The 16,522-nt window shown below is 50.6% G+C and overlaps 1 protein-coding gene and 1 long non-coding RNA gene across 3 annotated transcripts in view; one reads left to right on the plus strand and one right to left on the minus strand.

Moving 5' to 3' along the window:
- ABAT (4-aminobutyrate aminotransferase) overlaps positions 1–16,522 on the minus strand; it is an 81,549-nt gene that overhangs the window by 42,626 nt on the left and 22,401 nt on the right. Inside the window, exon 1 of one of the 2 annotated variants that reach the window (XM_032326671.1) lies at positions 8,846–8,954. The exons of the other annotated variant lie outside the window; for it this stretch is intronic. The gene's annotated coding sequence lies outside the window, so the exon portion shown is untranslated. Of the gene's footprint in view, positions 1–8,845; positions 8,955–16,522 lie in introns of those variants that run through there. 2 annotated transcript variants of the gene reach the window in all.
- On the plus strand, positions 8,934–12,287 carry LOC116580448. Its single transcript, XR_004281662.1, has 2 exons — positions 8,934–9,032; positions 9,442–12,287. It is a non-coding gene; the product is annotated as an uncharacterized LOC116580448 (long non-coding RNA).

Consider the following 16,522-nt stretch of genomic DNA (forward strand, 5'->3'; position numbering starts at 1 on the left):
CACAGGGATATCCTTCATTGATGTGACCAGAACAGAAACGGAAATTTAAATCAACCCATAAACGAAGCAGAACAGGAATTATCCAAGCGCATGGCGGGCAAGGGTAATTTTTGTTTGAGGCAAGCAGGGTACTTGCCAGAAACATGGCTTCTTACTGTGCATCTCCGTCAAAACAAGTCGCAAACCCTGGTCCAACCAGACCCTGAGCCCTCCAGGCCCACCCACCACTCCCCTGGCCAAAATGCTAATTACTTCTCTCTGCTCCCTCTTATCTGCCTTGTGCATTCCTAGGGAAGGATGGGAGGGGGAGAGGCCAGTGCAGTGTTTACATCAATGGGGGAAAAGGCCAAAAAAAAAAAAAAAAAGCTCTGTTGGAAGAAGAAAACTCATCAAAGTATTGGCTCCTGTTCATTTCTCACTTACTACACAACATGCACCTGCATATGTCAGTGCGGCCATCTGCAGGACGGCAGCCTCCTAAGGTTAGGGGTTTGCTCCAGGGTCTCCCAGCTCAGAGTCAGCGGTGTTTAGCCTTGGCTGCCTGTGACAATCTTCAGGAGCAGAAGATCTAGGAAGGGCTCCACCAGCACAACTAAACCAGTCTCAGGGGTGTGACATGAAGCCCCCGAGGGGAGGCTTCCTGAAAACTACTGTCTTCAGAGGTGGATGCTAGCTAGACCCTGCCCTTGACCCAGGTCTGCAGGATCCCCGTCTCTCTGGCAATGGAGGGTTTCTGACTTTGAGAGTTAAACATCCCAAAAATACAGGAAGAAAGAAGACCATGGGGCCATTTGGAAAGGTAGCGTGCGGGGTGCTGAATGCGACACCAGACTCCGCTACTTGCTGTGTGACCTTGGGTATGCTAAGCAGCCTCTCTGTGCTCCATTTTCCTCATCTGTGAAATAGGGATAATACCTTCTGAACCTAATTAATTCATAGGCTAGAGAGTGTGAACTGAGACGTGAGACTTGGGTCCCTGCTGTGTCCCCAGCCCCAGAGCAGTGCCTGACGGCAAACAATTATGGAATAAATCGGATGCACTCCACAAATGTCCTGAAGATGTGTCTGGCTCACCTTTCCACTATGCGGCCTCGCAGGCCCCGAGGAACACAAAATCTCTGCAGGAGTCACTGGCTAGAAATGGACCCCCAGGCCTCTCTGGGGCCCCCAAAGATGCTCTGTCTCTCATTCTCCTATCTGCTCCCAGGGCCGAGACAAAAGTACTGGCAGAGGCGCGGGACATTCCTTTCCCGGGCCGCAGCCCAGGCTGTCTGTTGGCTTTTCTGCAGACTGGATGGGACACAATGACACACACAGCCAAGTGCGCCCCTGTTGTCAGGGCCAAGGGTCGTCATGGCAACCAACAAAGCCGGAGCCCTGGGCCTGTGCAGATGGCTAACAGGGCCCCATTCACTGGGCTGGCTGTGATGGATGGCGCAGGGAGAGAACGCTTCATCTCGGACCTGGCTTCCCTCCTCCAGCGCCAGCTCCTGCAGCCTCCCCTGACCGTCTCCGCAGCCCGGGCCCCAGCTCTCCCTCCCTGCACGCCTGACGTCCGTCCTGTGCCCTGTCTCTTGCGGCATCATGCAATCATCGGTGACTTGTACAAGGGGAGAGCGATACTGTTCTTGGAAACAGGCAACCGTGGACTCCTACAAAAGGCAGAGAGGCAGCTAAGAAAGTCACGTGAGTCAGAAATGGGGTCCAGAGGAGCCATATACCAGTTGGATGACTCTGGACCCGGAGCGCAACTCACCAGGGCCGCACATTCCCCATCTGTGAAATGGGAAGAATGAAAGCGACCCATGAGGCATGAGCACTTTGGTGCCAGGAGGCAGGTGGCCCCCAGCCTGTGAACAGGGTAAAGGGGAGAGACAACAGACAAGGGAAAGGCAGACTTTGTTCTGCGGGTAGCATGTATGTGGAAAGAAGCGTCTGCGATGGTTGAGTTACTTTTGTATTTCTGATCCTGCCAGGGGGAAGGATAAAAGGAATAGAATCTGGTTGGGAAGGATGCTTGTGCCAGTGCAGAAGAAGCTACCCTGGGTTAAAGCTGCAGAAGGAAAGGTCCGGCCTTTCAAATCTGCTTGGTTCCACAGGTGCGTAGGGAGCACCAGGGCGAATCCCCCAAGATGCCATGTCGAATGAGGACATGTCCCACCTTGTTCTCAGGGAACTTACGTTCCGGTGGGAGGGCCAACAGCAAGTAGGTGATTGGAGGAGATACGTTTCCCTTTCAGAGAAAACAAATCATTTTAAGGACTGCAAATACCACAGCAAATAACAAAGGACCCCATTTCTTCCCTTCAGGTTCTGCAGGGCGGGTGACTTGGAAACACTGTTGCTTATTAGAGTTACCAGATGTCCCTGATCGTGTTCCTATCGACAGTGAGCGATATCCTCACTTTTCAATATTTCAAAGGATTGTTCATTTCTATGTGCATGAAGGGATCTGCTACAACTCAATAAACCAGTCCCTACCATGTCAACCCTCAACACCCAGTGTTGCCAGGTACACTGGCAAATGGTACACTGGCAAATGGTACTCTTCCCATTTTTCGGGAAGGGGAGAGGCTCAGAGAGGTTTTGTCACTTGTGCAAGGTCATGCAGCTGAAGACACTGGAGCTGGGTGAGAACCAGGGCTGTGTCAGCTTGAAGCCCGAGACCTGGCCCCTTTACCAGGATGATGGCTTCAGTCCTTACCCAGAAATCTCATCGGACAACTCAGGCTGATACAGACAATTTTTATAGGAACAAAGAACTTCAAACCCAGAGCTGTCACTGTCTGTAGCCTTCCCAAAGACGCTCATCTTTTGGCCATAGTTTCATCGGAAGGGGCCTACAACGGCCCTAACTGACAATTCCAACCTCAGGCCACACCTGGACTTTCCCCTGGCCTCAACACTTGTCCCTGCTGTCCCTTCCGGGGCGCAGAGGCCTCCATTTGACAAGGAGCCCCTTGGACTGGAAGGTCCTTTCAGAAAAAGAACTGGTGTCTTTAGAGCTCCTTAGTATTTAGGACAGCTCCAGGTAATGGATAAATCTTGCTGAGTACTTTAAACATTAATCTGTGAAAAAGAGTTTATCCACCGTTTCTTGTTTCTACATTTTTCTGGCTAATTCTTTAAACATTTTGGTGCAGGTGAGCTCATGGAGGGCGGGTCCAAGGTTGTAGTCATGAGAAAGCACCCTGATTCACCACCTTCGTAAAGACTATTCTAATCACACACAGGCAGCCTCAGCCCTTGCTCTGGATGTGACCACAGCGGCCGCTGGTCCCACAACCATGGCCAAACAGGCAGGCCTTCCAAATGGGAGACTTCAAAAGTCCTCATGCCCAGTCCTACCTCCCCATCCGGTAGCTTGTTCTTCTAAAAACAAAAACAAAAACAAAAAAACACATAATCTGTTCCCTTAGGGAGTGCTAGGAGTCATCCTCTGGGGACAACCAAGGGCAGATGGCAGAAGCCCTGAGCCGCGCAGCTGACAGCGCTTTGTTTAGCTTATTTTGCAAAAGGAGTGGGATCTCAGGAGGACAAAACTGTGGCACCAAAGAGAGAGCTCGGATTTAAGCCTGGGGAAGAAGGCTTATCGGCTTTCAAGGCCAGAAATGTGTCACTTTTGTCCAAAAACAAGCAAACAAAAACAACTGCTTTCTCTCTGTTTTGTCTGCACGGAGCCAAACATCCGGGGTGGATGAAATTGTGATGGGAACGTATCCTGGCCTGGCACAATCCGTCGCAGGGAAAGCACCCAGGTGTCCCAGCATCCCCCGTGCTCTGACTTCCATCAGGAGGCCTCTCCACCTCCCATTCCTTTAAGAGAACTGCCTCTGTTTTATGACTTTATTTATTTATTTGAGAGAGAGAGAGGGAGAGAGAGAGAGCACGTGAACTGGTGGAGGGGCTGAGGGAGAGGGAGAATCCCAAGCAGACTCCCCACTGAGCATTGAGTCCGACAAGGGGCTTGACCCCATGACCTTGAGATCATGACCTGAGATCAAATCAAGAGTCGGATGCTCAACTGACTGAGCCACCCAGGTGCCCATTTTATGACTTTCTGATACCTTTAGGGGAAAACAAACTTGCTAAGTAAAAAAGTGAATCTCTAAAATGATACTCCTTGAGATGTATAGGAACCCTGGTCATTCTCCAGGAGAAAAGAGAAGGATTGGGTAACGCAGCTACCCAGTCCGTCTCCTATTTTAATATTCCCTGGATCCTGGTGCCCCTAGTATTAAGCTTAGTTGCTTGGCCAGGTACACGGTCGCCCCTCCCTGTCCTGTTGACAGCGACTCCCTCACACTCTGCTCCTTCCTGTCACCAGGTCATCCATCACCCACATGCTAATGTCTGTTGCAATGTCTTTCCTGCCCCTGCCCCCTGTTTATATCCCCTTAATTCCTGGGTGCTCTCTTATAGTGCCAGTCTGGTCACCTCTACCAGGAAGCCTTCCTGATTCACCATTTCAGGGTGAGATGTCATTCATCCGTATTTCTCCAGCAACCTGACATCATTTAAAAAAAAAATCTTATTTATTTATTTGACAGAGATCACAAGTAGGCAGAGAGGCAGGCTCTCTGCTGAGCGGAGAGCCCGATGCGGGGCTCCATCCCAGAACCCTGGGATCACGACCTGAGCCGAAGGCAGAGGCTTTAACCCACTGAGCCACCCAGGCGCCCCTAACTTCATCTTTGAATGAAAATGTTCACATACTCAGGGTGAACCTGGCTGTACCCACCGTCTTGTTCGAACAACTGCTGGTGTCTACCATGTGTATGTTACGCACATTCTTTTCCAGTTCACCTATAATGTGATCATCTCCGTCTCTCCCTTTACTCAGGGAAATTCACTCATTCATTCACTCTTGGGTTCACTGTCAGGCATTTCCTGAGCGCCCACAGCCTGGAGACACAATACTAAACCCGAAGGACCGGCTTCAGGTGGGAACAAGAATCAGGCAGCCGTCTCTGCCTTCTGTTCCAGTGGAAGGAACAGACAATAAATATCTTCACGCTGTGATGAGGACCAACAGTGTCACTTGATATCAGGGGAATGATTCGGCTCAGCAGGCCCGTGTCACCCAGGAAAGGCTCTACAAATGCACGACACTCCACAGAGCTCAGTGCTCCGACCACGGGGTCCCAGGGAGACAGCCTGTGGTCTTGGTCACTATGGCAAGGGGGGGTGAGGAGGGGGCAAGATGACTGGGGATCCATCCACCTGCTCAGGACTGAGACCCCCCCCCCCCACACACACACAGCTGGCTCTCAGGATAGCTTTTCAAGCGTGTGAACACCCAGCTCACAGCACCAAAGAGCCATGAGAGAATTTATAAACACTCCTTGTCTATATCCTTTCCTGACCACTCTGAGGGGCTACATCAAGATGGGGAAAGAAACACAAAACAGAGAAAATGCAGAAAGGCTGCTTTTTTTTTTTTTTTTTTTTTACTGGTGTGGATGCCGGAGGCTCAGTAAATCTGTGTGTTTAAGGTCAGGGGCCTGCCCTGTGTTACACAGCTCGGAAGCCACGGGACCAGGCTTCAAACCCAGGTCTGCAAGACTCTGTGGCTGGCACCACTCTGCCTCCTGCACAGAGAAGTTAAGCAAAAGGCCCAGGTTCACTCGACAAAGAAGGGTCAATAGTCTGGGATTTTAATCCCTGAGTTAGTTCTTCCAAATTCAGTGTTCTTCCTGCCCGCTGTGCTGCCCTGCAAATATATTCAGGCCATGCAACAAACTCGTTGGGTATAAAAATCAGTGTCTTGGGTCATTTTAAGACGGAAGGGAAGAGGGAAAAAGACTGGCAGCAGCAATGACCCCACCAGAGAGACATGCCTGATGGATTTTTGGGGGAGACATGGATCCAAGCTAGAGCATCAGGGCTGGAGTCTGGTTTTAAAAAAAAAAACACCTGGAAATTGAACCACTGGTCTGTCGTCTGGTGGCTGGTTTGGTTTACAGTCATGAAAGAGTAGAAGACAGTGCTGTCCAACAGAAATATATCGCAAGCCTCAAATGCAACCCACTGAGTCATTTTCTACTTTCTAGTGGCCTCGCTAAAAAAGTAAAATCAGGGGCACCTGGCTGGTTCAGTTGGTGGAGAATGCAACTCTTGATCTCAGGGTTGTGGGTTCAAGTTCCATGTTGGATACAGAGATTACTTAAACATAGAATCTTAAAAAAAAAAAAAGGTCAAAACTGGTGAGATCTAACAATCTTATTTAACCCTACATGCCTAAAAATAAAATCATCTCAACATGAAATCGATATGATTATTATTAGGTATTTTACAACCCCCCCTTTTTGTGTGTGTGTGTGACGTCTTCAAAACCCAGTATAAATTCTGAACCCACGCACATTTCTGTCTGGATGGGCCTCATCTTGGGTGCCTGACTGTCACACTCGGGGAGTGGCCACCGTGCTGGACGTGGCAGGCTGACACATGGTGTCGGGGCATGGGTGGGCCTGAAGCCACGGACGTGCCTGGCTGCGCCCGTCTGAGCTGCGCTGCAGAGACAGGGAGTTTAGTCCAAGAGCTGCTCCTGGTCACTGTGCAGACAGGACTGGAGAGGCAATTTACGGGACCTGGTGCAAAAACGAATATTTGAAGTTCCAGGTAGAGAAATGATTAAGAATTTCATGATGGTGACAGTATAGCATTAAACCAAGCATGGGGAAGGGCCATGGTGAGCGTGGGTCATAAGCCCAGGGGGCCGGTCCTGGGTGCAGAAGAGAAAGACCCCTTCCACGCATGCGCACCCATCCCAGGTGTCCGGACAGCACTAGCAAGCGAAACCAGCAACAGCAACGACAAACAACCGATCGCCTACTCTGGGCCAGCCCTGCGCTAAGCTGTTTACGTAAGATACAGCAGCTTCAATCTTCCTAACAATCCTCTAAGCAGTTACTACTCCTCTCCGTCAGCAAAACAAACCAAACAACAGAACTCGAGCATTCCGTACACCCCGAGCACAAATGATCTGAGACACAATGACATCACGCTCAGGTAATTTCTCACGGACACAGTGCTATTGCCTGAAAGCCCATGTTCAAGTTCAACCACTTGTCCGTGAAATGTCTTTCATAGCTGTTCTTTGCGTTTCCGGCAGCACAGCAGGAACGCGCGTGGTCGGCTCACTTGGCGCCTTGGTCTCTCTTAACCTGGAATCTTGTCTCACCCATTTGGTTTTTATGACACGGGCACTGTGAGACTCCAGGTCAGCGGCTCTGAGTATATTTCATCTTAATATTTTTCTTCAGGTCCTTGTAAAACGGACTGTAGATCATGGGCACATGGCAAAAGGTCTACAGGGTACGGTAATGCCAGGGGTACAAGGTATTGGGGGGAGGTGGGGGAGGGTGTATAGCTCTACTCGGGTGGAAGGTGACGATTCCCTGGAGGTAGGGACAGAGGTTTAAAGGCGATGAGGGCTTTGGGAGGGGTCAGACCAAGGAGGTGAGGCCACTGCAGACGGAGGGAATGGTGTAGGGGACAAGAGTGCTATCCTGGAGGACATTTGAGGGGCAGCAGTCCTCTGAAGGCGAGGGAACCGTGTCAGGGGACTGGGATCTGTCCCAGCTGTGCCTTCAGCCTTCCTGAGGCCCCGCCCCCTTCCCCAGGGTGCCCGGGGCACGGAGCGCTTGCAGCCAGCATTCACCCAGAGCGGCCGGCCGCCAAGTCTCCCCAGGGTCCCTTCCAGGGGTGGCTGGCCACCGGATCTCACACACTAACTACAAAACACCAAGTCACCCTGATTCCCACATCTCCCCCATCTCGCCCTGCAAATTTTGCTTTCTTTCTTTTTTTTTTTTTTTTTTTTTAAAGATTTTATTTATTCATTTGACACAGAGAGAACACAAGTAGGCAGAGAGGCAGGCAGAGAGAGAGAGAGGAGGAAGCAGGTTCCCCGCGGAGCAGAGAACCCGATGCGGGACTCGATCCCAGGACCCTGAGATCACGACCTGAGCCGAAGGCAGCGGCTTTACCCACTGAGCCACCCAGGCGCCCCAAATTTTGCTTTCTAAACCTGCTTCCTTCTCACTGCCTCTCGGGGCACGGGCTGCTGCCGTGAAAAAAAACAAAGAACAAAACTCAAAATGAACTTCTAATTGACCACAGGCATGTGAGATGTGAGGGGAGTAGCCATTCAAAGGTCCCTCCTACCTGCTTTTGGCATGGGCCCTCCTGGCTATCAGGCACGAATTCTCACTGCAAACCCTGGTCTCCTGGAGGACCAAGCAAAGTGCCCCTCATGGCGACCCCCACCCCCCGACCAGAGCCTTCCATTCCCGAGTTCCAGAGAGACAGGCGTAAGTGCGTGTGTGCTGTTGTAGCCCTCGGAATGGAAAGGAAGGATTCATTTTAGTGTTTGAGCAAAAATACCTTTTCAAGGTGACCCTCACTTCGTTTCCTGGGGACAGAAGGCAGATGTGTGCAGAAAAGCTTCTGCAAGCCCACGGGCCAAAGCGAATCCCTTATCTGTCATTTTAATAGCGTTTTTGCTTATTGTGTTCCCACTTGATTTAAAAAAATTTTTTTTCTTCTCCCTTCCTCTCTGTTCCCACTTTAAAGGGTTCATCCCACTGTGCTCGCTCCTCTGAGAGTCCTTGACAAATCTGTCCGGTACAGTTGTGTGTCCTTCAGACCAAAAGCCATACGCAGGCACATTTGTACGCACGCGCACAGGTACACACATGGGCACACGCACCTGCACACCCAGCACCCCAGATAACAGCCACTGCCACATGTTGAGACACACCTCCATACACCAGTAGATATATGCAAATACATATCACGCGTGCGCACACACAAGCACACACACATACACGTCTGCACTCACAGTGGCTGGTAGTCAGGGTCCTGAAGCAAGGCCAGCTCCCGCCTGCTTAAAACGCCTCCTCTATGCCATTCTGCAGAGTCCCAGGGACGAGAAAGGCTGGGTTCATCCTAAGAGGTGCCTCCGGGTACCCGCTCCCCCTCGGGAGGATGGTCCGGACTTCCAGGCAGTCCCGGAACCATGGGCTCAGGTACGGGAGGAAAGAAAAGGGCCTCAGAAGCAAAGCAGGTTTGGGCCGAGGATGCTCTCAGCCGGTTCCCAGCAAGTGCTAGGGGCAGGGGCACGGAGACGGGCTGAAGGAAGAGGGACGGGAGAGAGTGAGAGGCTGAGAAGTGGCTTCACAAAGAGGTTCCGGCAGAAGCAGAAAGGAAAAGATCCACACAGAAACAAAGACAGACAGAGACTGGGGGGTGGGGGGGGGATAGCGAGATAAACACACAGAGAAAAATAGAACATGGGCTGTTTAAAAAGATGTTTTGAGCCCAGCTCAGCTGAGGCCGGAAGGATGTGCCACCGGACCCAGGACCTTCTGAAATAGGCTCTCTGCAACCCACCCTCTTCTCCTTCCAAGGCCCTCTTCCTCGATTTTTCTCTCACAGGCTCGGGACCCCTGGAGTACAAAGCAGTGATCCAAGGCTTCGGATTTCTAAATGTGAGGGCCGCCCAGCAGACCCCGCCTATGGCATGGCCCCAGACAAGAAGGGGCTCTGAGGGGCGCCAAGTCATCTCTAAGACCCCGGGGGCCAGAGGGGAGGCTCCGGCTCTGACAATCCACGTGACCTCTCTGGGTGTGTGTGTGGGGGGGCGGTTTGGGGCCTGGATTATTCTAGTCCCCCCCCCCAGCACAGCCCAAGCTGGGGTCCATGCCTGTCCAGCGGGGGCCCAGAAGAGGAAGTGGGGACGGCTGATTGAGAGATGGGGAGGGGAGAAGGAGGAAGGAGGGGGGACACAGGGCTTTCGGTCATATGCTGCTCATCAGTTGCCATGACGACAGCAAGGGGGTGGGGGCACCCGGATGGGAGGCTGCAAGAGACATGTTGGTTCTAAATCACAGTGACAGTACTTCAGCGGAGCTATTACGCCGTTGCTGTGGCAACCAATGGGATCAAATCGCAGAGGAAATCTATAATTATTACAAGCCAGATACCAACGAACTTGGCGCAGTAATCAGCTCATTAGGGCAATTCAACGTTAACTCCGGGAGGGAGGCGCGCCGACCCCCAGCCCCCAACTCTGGGAAGGAGAAGGCCAAAGAGACCCTGTGAGGCCGATCTGTTGGTGCCACAGATGGGAACCCAGAAGGCTCTCTTGGCCAAATGAGGAATATATATTAAATGAAACCACATGAAATCGCCAACATTTTTCCATGGATTTGCTGTGTTAGTTTCCAACGTGCAGAGGCACTGAATTTGACTGCGATTACCTGCATTCTGCCTCCACCCCCGGCTCCTCACCGTCCCACTGTTCTAGGCTTTTTACCACCCGTCCACCCCGCTAGCCACCCGCGAATCCTCTCTGTTTCTGGTGCATTTCCAAGTCAATTGCAGACATCGTGATGTGCCTCGCCGCCGCCCCCCGCAAATACTTTAGCCTGCGTAAAATGAAGTATCTTGTCATTTTTGAACAACAAAGACAGCAATTTCACAGGGTTCAATCTACACAGAAGGAAGTCTGGATTTCTGTCTGTCATCCATCTGCCCATGTATCCATCCATCCATCTCTCCACTCATCCTTCCGTCCGTCTGCCCACCCACCCGTTCCTCTTCTCCTCCATTCGCCCATCCACCTGTGTGTCCGTCTGTCCATCCATCCATCCACCCCACCCACCCACTCACTCACCCACCCACCCACCACCCATCCGCCCATGCATCCCAGGGACAGCTCTTGCACACTCGCCATTTCCACCGGAGATCCACCATCCCCACATCTTCCTGCCTGGGCCAGTAGATACCGCCAACAGGACGTCCTACATAGTGAGCTCAGTAGGATCTCAACTGAAATCATTGTTTTTCTCCTCACACACGTGTTCCCTTCCCTATGTGCAGCATCTCAGTAAACAGATGCAATCTGTCCAAGTCGGAAACTCAAGACCCATGGTTGGCTCCTCTATCCTGTTACCTTCCCTCAGCACCACACTCCGGCTCTAGCCTCCACCCTCTCCTCTCTCGCTCTTGTCCTGGTTCAGGTACCCAGTTTCCTAACTGGACAGCTGCCCAGCCCCCCAGGGGCCACCTCACCCTCCCTCTGCTCTGTCCATGCTGACCTCCCATTGCAAACTATCTGGCCACACTGACAGTATGGGGGGAACGAGCACCTCATACATGGCCGGTGGGGCTACACATCTACACACATACCTTGGAGAGCCTTTTCATCAAAATCTGTACATTTTTAAATGCACTAACTGCTTTTTCTCTCAGCATCATTCTACTTGAAAGAATTTGCCTCACTGATAGAAATGGAAAGCAACCCAAATGTCCAGCACCGGCAACTGGCTAAATAAATTCCGGCACACCTGTAATATAGAATACTATTCAGCTGATAAAAAGAACGAGGTAGCACTTTATGCACAGACGAGAGAAAGTGTTCAACCCATGAAGTTAAAAAACGTTGCAATAAGGCATGTATGGGGCGAGGTCTCCTGTGTCCCCGGAAGATTCTATATTTGGGCACCAGGTTGGCTTGAGACATAAGTGGGTGCCACTGTGTCCAGGGAGCATGGCTTCATGAACTGCCTCTCACAAATGACAGCATTGCTCTCCACCAGGCTGGAGACCAAGGGGCACGGGGCTGCCTTTCCTGCCCTTCCTGTCTGCCTCAGTAGCACACAGCACTTCTCTTCTTTACCAGGCAAGGTTGCCCTACAGGCTGCTGGGCTGTATTAGGTGTTGGCCTTCTCTCTGGTCCAGGGGACACGTGGGGACACCATCTGACCAGAGGGGACATGAGACTGAAACCTGCCTCTGGAAAACTTGGCAAGTTTTGGAAAGCACGAGGTTCACAGGCGAACACCTGATTTCCGATTCCTGCTCAGACCCTAAAGGGCTCTTGTGCCTCTGTCTCTCCAGCTCTATGATGCGCTGACTACACCTCCTGGGGTCATTCTGAAGGTCAAATGTGGCAACAGGGGTGAAGACAGTGTGCCGAGGTCAGCTTGCTGAACCACTGAGAGGTAGTTATGAATTCGTCTTCAGGACCCATTTAGCCACCTCGGAATGCTAAGCCCAGCACATGTTTCTGTCTGGGCACCTGTCCTGTGCTGAGGACACAGCTCAGCCCTTCATATACACGGTTTCACGTAAGCTTCAAAGCTCTTTGGTGGTAGGAATTTTCGCTCCCACTTTGCAGATGAGAAAGCCAAAGTGCACAGAGGTTAAGGGGCTCCCTAGGAGCACAGAGAGCTCTGGTGCTAACCAGATAAGCCCCTAAATCTTTCTTCCTTTTTTTTTTTAAATACAATTTTATTCATTTGAGAGAGAGAGCACGTGTGCATGAGCCGGGGAGTAGGTAGGCAGAGGAAGAGGAATAAGCAGATTCCCCAGGGAGCAGGAAGCCCTACGTGGGGCTTGATCCCAGGACCCTGAGATCATGACCTGAGTCAAAGTCAAACACTTAACCGACTGAGCCACCCAGGCGCTCTAGGCCCCTAAATCCTTCAGGCTCTAAAGTCCATGCTTCTCCCATTTCTTAACCATTCCCGCTTCTTAAATCATGCCTTTAGATCGGTGCTGTCGACAAGAAACATGAATTTATGAGTCACAGAAGGAATTTAGTATTTTCTAGAGGCCATATTACCAAAAAAGGGGGAACAGATGACATGAACGTTAGCTATACGTTCTATTCAACCTGATATTTCCCCAAGTCATCATTGCAGCCAATACTCAACATGAAAAGTAATCAGTGAGGTCTGGATATCTTTGGTCCTACTGCAACTTGGCTAATTATTTCCTATACATGAGTCCACTCGTTCTCATGACTCAGGGAAGCAGGTGCTCTTACGACAGAGGAGAAACATGTAGCTCGGGTAGTTTAGGGAACGTGTCCAAGATCACAGAGCTAATTACCTACCCAAGGAGCTGGAGTTTGTACCGAAGTTCATCCTGGCCCCTCACATAGCCACCAACGGATGCCAAATATCCCATCACAACACGCCAATCACACGGGTCTGTAAAAATTAAACTTCTGAGAGGACGATTTGACTTGCGGCACTTATTTCAAACAATCTGATTAATCAATACTTAACATCACTTAAGCATTAGCTAAAAAGTCTGCAACTTGCCCTGAACTTTGTACACGCATCGGATGTTAAGAATTGATAATAAACCAGACAACGAATGCCCCTGCTGGTGTGTCTCCTCTTGCCTCGATGCGATGTGAATCAGGGAGACAAGTCAAGTCCAGCCTCTGCCCCCTCAGAGCAGCCCCCTGTCGGACACAGCGGTGGCTTCATTCCTTCGTGGGATCGCATGTGGGATGGCGGGCGGCGCTTGTTTGCCCCTCCCGGTAGGGCCAATTCTGCCCTGTGACATACGAGAACTGGCTGTGTCTCACTGGGGATGGGGATGGTGGTGTTGCCACTGCAGCTGGCTCTGGGATGATCCCGGACAGAGCCCGAGAAATCCGTGCTCTGAAGCTGCCAACATCCCTGATTCTGGGCTGAGTGTAGCCAGCACTTTGGTTCCTTAGTGTGGCTGCTGCCTCAGAAAGGCAGGATTCACCCTTGCCTCTTGCAAACTGGCATAGAAGCCAACCACACTCCAGTGCTGGCTCCTTGAACACAAACAAGATTACCTGGTCATCAGCTGGAGCATGAAACCAGAGAAAACAGCAAGAAAGGGAACTCTGATCTGTGTCTGAAATATGACTCTGATTCATCTGTTTTTCTCTCTCATTTCCACTGCCTCCTTCAGACCACCACGGTCATCTACCGCAAGTACGGGCACCTTCCTGCTTGTCCCTCAGCCTGTCACTTCTTGTTTCAGCGTTGCTTCCCAGGCTTTCACGATGCCTCTGAGATGCTGCCCAAGCAATCCCTGCCTCTGATTCCTGGAAAGCACAGAGCTCTGTGGCCTCAGGGCCTTTGCGTGGGCTATTTTTTTTTTTTTTAATTAATTTGACAGACAGATCACAAGTAGGCAGAGCTGAGCAGAGAACCCGATGCGGGGCTTGATCCGAGGACCCGGGATCATGACTTGAGGCGAAGGCAGAGGCTTTAACCCACTGAGCCACCCAGGTGCCCCTGCATGGGCTATTCTTGATGCCTGGATGGCTTCCCTCACTTTTGCTCGGTCAACTTCCAGGCATGCCTCAGATTTCAAACCTCCTATGTTACCTCCTCAGGGAAGCTTTTTTCTTAACTGCATGGAAATAAAAGCATCCAATGTAACTTCTTGCACTTAGAAGTGTAACTTCTTAGAGTGGTATTGTTTCTTGCCACTTACCACTGTTTGCACATGTATATTCATTTGTGTATCCCCTGAATGTGCACCTTCCATGCCATTCCCTATACCCCAGAGATGCAGGGTGTCCCCAGCAGTTAGCCCAGTGCCTGGCACACATGACGGGCACATTCAGTGTCTGCTGAATGGATTCTTACTATTACCATCTTACAGATAAAAGACCCGAGGGCTTGGAAGAAAGGAAACTTGCCTGAATGACACGTGCATCTTTAAAAAAAAAAAAAAAATCTCGATATCCTACTGTGTGCAAAGTCCTAACCCAAAGGGTCTAGAAGCTCTACTGAGAAACGTAGGCAAATGGCTAGTATGCAGAAATGGCATCACTGGCCACAGAAACTGTGAGGCCTTCCTCCTCTCTTTAACCACTTTGTGAAATTGAGAGAGTGTGTTAGGTGTGGAGTCAGTTTCCTCTCTTTGAAGTGATACCCAGAAGGAAAAATCAACTGACCAACAAAGAGTTAAGCTAATGCCTTTCTGATCTCGGGTCTGAATGTCAGAACATCTCCCCTGGCTCTCCAAACAGACCCTACTAGAGAGTATCTGGGCGCAGCCTTTTTGGAAAACAATGTAACCACTAGGGATCAAGAGATGCTATTTTAAACCCAAATAATTCCACCTTCAGAAATTTAGCTAATGCAAGTAATCTTACACAGGGACGCAGTCCCGAGCTCAGAGGTGGTCACGGCAGGGTAGTTTACAAGAGTGGACAGCTGAAAAAACATGTAAACAACCAGCAGTAGGGGACCCCTCAAATTAGCTGTGATACAGTAGCTTAATCATTTACCGAAAACTACATAGAAAGGCAGGGAAATGATTTTCAAAGCAATGCAATAAGAAAGAAAGAACGGGGAAGTTTTAGATGCAGTCTGGCTAGAATTTTGTTGAGGCACAAAAACAAAACCATAAACCAGAACAAGGGGAAGCAAAGCTTGAAAGAAAGAAACACATCTTCTGTTGAACAACACTTTTATCTATCATCTATGGGGTGGCAGTCTCCTTTTTTGTATTTTCTGAGTCATCGTAATGACGTGTATTGCTAGTTTATTCCAATGTGAGAAGGAAAGACACCTCTCTGGCTTTCTCAAATGATTTACAGAAAGAAAGCGCAAGAAGGGTAAGCGTGGCCTCAGTGAATGACAGGCAAGTGCATCTAGACATTTAATTACAGGAAAACAACTACCGAATAATCTGACATGGCATTAACACAGAGCCCAGAGGCACTTGAAAATTGATCCATGTTCCGTGTGGTTTCTGAAGGTGTGAAAAGAGGAGATGAGCTTCCAAATGGGCTATAAAAAGTACATTTGTTTTCTGGCATTGAACCAGGTCAAACCGGATTCCAATCCCCAGGTGGAAATGCTTACAAGGTGAAAGTGGGTCAGTGTCAGCAGGAGTTCGGTGGATACAAAACGGGACTTCTTGGCTCACCCCAAGACGGCTGTGGGGGAGGTAGTGGGAGGTGGAAGCCTGAGCTTCAGCTCGGAGTCTGGGGGTCTAGGGATCACAGAAGGTCCTGGAAGAGGACGTTCTGCTGCTTTGCTACCCTGGGATTCAGACTGTAGGCTAGGGGTCTACAAATGTGGGCCAGCTGCCTGACTTTACAAATAAACATTTCTGGAACATGCGATCATTTGCGGCTGCTGCAGCTGCCTGGAAGGGCTAGGCTGGCAGAGCAGAGGAGCTGTGACCGCAGGGCCCCAGGCTGAGGGCATTTACCATCTGGCCCTTTGCAGACAGTTCACCGACCTTCTATCCGGGGACTGGCGGCGTTGAAGCCGCAGATCTGTCCCATCTTCCCAATAACAACCTGGCGGTCTGCACTGGTCCATTCCACGAGGAGTCTGGCTTTTCAAGAGGGCATGCGCACCCTGCCGCTTTGCACAGCAGACGGCGTCTGGTTTTTCTGCCAACATGTTGATGGTGCTGGAGGGGCGTGCTTCTCCAGACTTGGCACCTGCGGTCTGCCTCATTTTGCTGTATTGGCCAGTATTTATAAAAACCCTTTCCCTTGAAGTGATCTTGCATTTTAACAAATAAATTTAAGTGATTTTACATCACTATTCTATCTGGAAAGCTGTATCACTTAATATAGATAGTAGGTTCCCGTTGAAATGACAGCAGAGCTGTGTGATTACTTGTGCCTGGTTCAGGTGCCCACATGAGGCTCCAGGCCACCCAACCCTTCCACGTGCCCCCTCTCTGGCATGCTGTCTAACTCATCAGT

This window comes from Mustela erminea, chromosome 20 (genome assembly GCF_009829155.1).
Source record: "Mustela erminea isolate mMusErm1 chromosome 20, mMusErm1.Pri, whole genome shotgun sequence".
Classification (NCBI taxonomy): Eukaryota; Metazoa; Chordata; class Mammalia; order Carnivora; family Mustelidae; genus Mustela; species Mustela erminea.